General features: G+C 34.8%; 1 pseudogene across 1 annotated transcript; it reads left to right on the top strand.

Moving 5' to 3' along the window:
* The first annotated feature begins 1,315 nt into the window (after nucleotides 1–1,315).
* LOC143604707 (THO complex subunit 6-like) lies at nucleotides 1,316–3,622 on the top strand (annotated as a pseudogene). The gene is made up of 10 exons (XR_013148346.1): nucleotides 1,316–1,385; nucleotides 1,516–1,561; nucleotides 1,644–1,704; nucleotides 1,799–1,852; nucleotides 1,955–2,035; nucleotides 2,133–2,172; nucleotides 2,293–2,405; nucleotides 2,508–2,618; nucleotides 2,718–2,834; nucleotides 3,563–3,622. The product of XR_013148346.1 is annotated as a THO complex subunit 6-like (transcript).
* Nucleotides 3,623–4,459: the final 837 nt, after the last annotated feature.

Raw genomic sequence — 4,459 nt, 5'->3', positions numbered from 1 at the left:
GTAAATAGGCGTCAGCATAGGAAAGGACTGTGAACCTTATACGTGCTGATTTTGTAGCATAGGGGAGGACTGCGAACCTCGTACGTGCTATGAATTAGGTTGCAACATAGGGAAGGACTGCGAACCTTGTACGTGTTGTGAATGTATTTCAGCATAGGAAAGGACTGTGAACCTTATACGTGCTGATTTTGTAGCATAGGGGAGGACTGCGAACCTCGTACGTGCTATGAATTAGGTTGCAACATAGGGAAGGACTGCGAACCTTGTACGTGTTGTGAATGTATTTCAGCATAGGAAAGGACTGTGAACCTTATACGTGCTGATTTTGTAGCATAGGGGAGGACTGCGAACCTCGTACGTGCTATGAATTAGGTTGCAACATAGGGAATGACTGCGAACCTTGTACGTGTTATGGATGTACTATGGTATAGGGAAGGACTGCGATCCTTGTACGTACCATAAATGGTGAACATAGGTAAGGACTGCGAACCTTGTACGTGTTCACGACCTTGAGTACAGGTATAGACGGTGAACTATGAACGTACTCTCGGTAGACTGAGGTTAGTGATTGTAGATATGTATGTATGTATGGTAGCAAGTATGTATGTAGAACAGAAGGGTAACTAGTGAAGTATGGATATGTATCTACAGATATGTGTGTATGTGTATGTATTGTATGGCGTTCGATTTACTAGAACTCACTCAGCGTAGCTGACTTTTAGTATGCACGCAGGTGAGCTGATTATAGAGTTAGCATGAGGATGACACACGGCATGGATTGAACGGCTGGCATCTGAAGAAAGAAGTAAAGATGTTTTAAATATAAAGTTTTGTGTTATGGTATCAAAGAAAAGATTTAATGTTTTGTAACAAATGATTGATGTTTTATATTCCGCGAAAAGTTTTAATAAACTCTGATTTGAAGAACTGTGTTTATGAGTAAATCCGACGCTAAAGTAGGGTCACCGGGTTCGGGGCCTTACAGTTATATACTTATTATGTGTCGGCAATTCCTTTTTGTTTGCTTGTTTGTTTAGACTTGTTTAGTTTTCATAGTATCCATTCAACAATCGAGTCTAGTTTGTAAGAAAAAGTATAACTATTTTACTTTGAGAACAATACAAACTATTATTTCCTAAAGTGGACCATATTCCCGGATTGATGATATGTTCCCTTGGTCGGAAAAGATAAATTGATGAACGCTGTAGAATTACTTAGAACTAGTTGTTATTAAGATAATGTCTTTCTCATGCTCGTTCTGTAAACAATTTATATTGGATTAACATCGTCTTATATCTGTTAACTTATGTTTTTATTTAGTTGTGGTGATGATGGTCGGATTCGAGGATGGAAGTGGATGGATATGTTTGAAGCAAAGCAGAATGGTTTGTCACGCGAAATTCTATTCATTATCATTTTATTAAGTTTTGAGTTACAGTCCAATAAATGTGATATATTCGTTCTTTGACAAAATCTTGATACACTTTTTATTCACTCTACACATTATTCTTGCAGGTGGCCTTTTGAAGCCGCAACTTGACTTAGCAAATCCTCAACATAAGTTAGTCACATAAACTTAAAACGATGATAAATTATGAGTGTGTTAGTTTAGTTCTAAGTAATGTTTTTTTTCTTCTCCTCAGAGGTCCTTAGGGTGCACTTTCTCCTATCCCTGAAACTAATGCTATTGCTGTTGATACTCAGGTCTGTAAGCTTTTCCTTAAAAAAAACATTTGTTGGCATTTATAACTAGATAAACATGTATGTAAGATTTGAGTTGATTTTTCATGTACCATAGGGAGGTTCCATATATGCAGCTGCTGGTGATTCATGTGCCTATTGTTGGGATGTGGTATGTATTTCCTGAATGTGATTAAATAATCAAATACAGAGATTAGTTTTCTTTTTCCCTTTTTGGATAAATGGAGTTCTATGTTGTGCAATACGTTTTCAGGAGAAATCTAAAATCAAACTGACTTTCAAAGGGCATTCTGGTTATCTACATTCTGTTGTTGCCCGAAATTCTTGTAATCAGGTATATGCTGATACGTTTTTTTTCTCTTCTCACTTAATTTTGTTTTCAGTTAATGTATTCTGTTAGTTAATCTTGTTTTCCGCTGCTCTGTTTGTAGATTGTAACTGGCTCAGAGGATGGAACAGCCAGAATTTGGGGTACGTATCCCAAAACACTTTGGTTAAATAATTAGATTGCTATTTTTTATAGTTTCTGCAATCGAATTATAGGTATTAGTTATCGACCGGCCAACTCTTAATTTGGTTAGTTTATTGCAGATTGCAGAAGTGGAAAGTGTACTAATGTTATTGAGCCAGGAAAAGATAAGAAATCTAAAGAGTTCTTTTCATATGTCAGTTGCATTGCTCTTGATGCTAATAAAAAGTGGCTGGTAAGGCAACAATCTTTATATATATTCTAGTTTTTTGTGACCACATGCCTTCACATGTGTTTCTGTTTTAGTTTTTAAGTAATACTGAACATATATTTGTAGGCATGTGGGTCTGGGCGAAATTTATCAGTGTGGAATCTTTCAGCTTCTGAAAGAATTTCAGGGATCACGACACGTGCTTGCATCCAAGATATATGCTTTGATAATAATCAAGTAACTACTTTTATTTATTTTAGTTTGTGGGCCATATACTCTATGTGAAAGTTATCTTCCCTTTGTTTATTTTGCTTATGTTGTTTCGATCATTTCCAGATTTTAGCTGTGGGTGCAGAACCAGTTTTGAGTCGTTATGACATAAACGGTGTTATGCTGTCTCAGATACAATGCGTACCTCGGTCAACATTTTCTGTTTCCTTGCATTTATCGGGTGTATGTTCCTCGTTTCCAGTTCCTTTTTTGTATTCAACTCCGAAAAGATTTTTAACTATTTTTAACCATTGAGATGGTCGAGTTGTATACCGATGGTTCAATGGGATAGTTGTGTATGGTTGAAGTATGTTTTGTATGTGAATTGGTTTTAACTATGGTTGATGTTTTTTGCTTAAAAACTATGTTTTGTATGTGAATTGGTTTGATCAATGCATATTTTGGTTGGAATTTATACATCTTTTTATATGTTTTTTATTTTTTAATAAATATTTGTTATGAAAAAAATACTTGTGCTAATGATTAAGTTGATATAATTCTCTGTTTATTTTCTATGTACCAAACAAGAGAAATGATTCTCAGCTATATTTCTCTACTGAAATCTCTGTACTACCAAACAGAACAGTCAATTCTCATTCTCCAGACCAATTCCCTTTCTCTGCAATTCCATTTCTCTACAATTTCATTCTCTGTACAATTCCATTCCATTCTCAGGTAAAAATTATCGTTGTGCGGTACCAAAACTAAAGAAGGAGATATTGCCTGAGAAATGTAAAGTGTTGGTTAAACCCACGAAGGTTATCATCACATTGGTTAAGGCTTCAAAGGGTTACTTCATCTTTATTTCAAGGAGGATAAGGTAACACGGCAATTTCCAATCAGTAATTACTTTTCTTTTTTCACAAGTAATGGTTTTTTAATGCGAGCGTTTTTATTTATATAATTACCAGACTAAGCCGAATCTTGACATCGAAGGTGACCCCATGGCAGAGCTTATGGGCTTAATGAAGGTATGAGTGAGTCGATTTTGGTTGTGTTTTATCTATAAAAGATTTTTTTTTTAAATAGGTTTTAAGGAAACGATTAAAAATTAAAATTTTGATTGATTTCATATAGGTTTTTAACCTGTTTAATACACTAAAATTTTTTTATTAAGAGTAGTCTTTCGGGTCAATCCAACTTATGCTTGACCTTTCATTATGGCACATTTGGTTTTGGTTATTATTGTTGGTTAAAATGAGGGGATGGTTGTGCAGAAATTGTACGAATATGGTGATGATGAAACGAAGAAGACGATGGCAGAAGCATATACTGATTCTCGATCTGATGCTCGATTTGGTAAGGTGGCAGATCCCACGAAGACCTTGTTATCAGATTATAATTAAATAACAACTTACTATCACTTACTGCCTAATAATCACCTTACCTGTTAACATCCCAAGGTTCTCCTAACTCATAATAAATAAGACTAATGAACGTGTGATAATTTGATATTCAAATTCATAATAATTATTATCTTGCATAGCTACCCATAGGTGTTTTTTTCTAAATAATAGTTAATGACTGGACGGAGACCTTGATGCTTATGTTAAGGTTTTCGACCATAAATGTAAAGAAGTTTTCTCTTGGTTTTAAATGATGATGGCTCATTCTATATATACTATATAGGAACATGTGAGATGCCAATACAACATAAGAAGTTAATAATTAATGGGGACCTTGATCTTTTTATTTATGCTAAGGTCATCTCTATTTTACAAGTTGTTTATACTCTTGTCATCTTACAAAGTTTACTAGTTCCATCTTGTGTTCATTACCTTTTCGCTCATAATGGATCTATACCCCTA

This window comes from Bidens hawaiensis, unplaced genomic scaffold, assembly GCF_021521415.1.
Source record: "Bidens hawaiensis isolate Kalapana, Puna unplaced genomic scaffold, B.hawaiensis_p1.1 tig00066269_1, whole genome shotgun sequence".
Classification (NCBI taxonomy): Eukaryota; Viridiplantae; Streptophyta; class Magnoliopsida; order Asterales; family Asteraceae; genus Bidens; species Bidens hawaiensis.
Note: the sequence above shows the minus strand (reverse complement) of the source record. Positions and strands in the feature narration are given on the sequence as shown.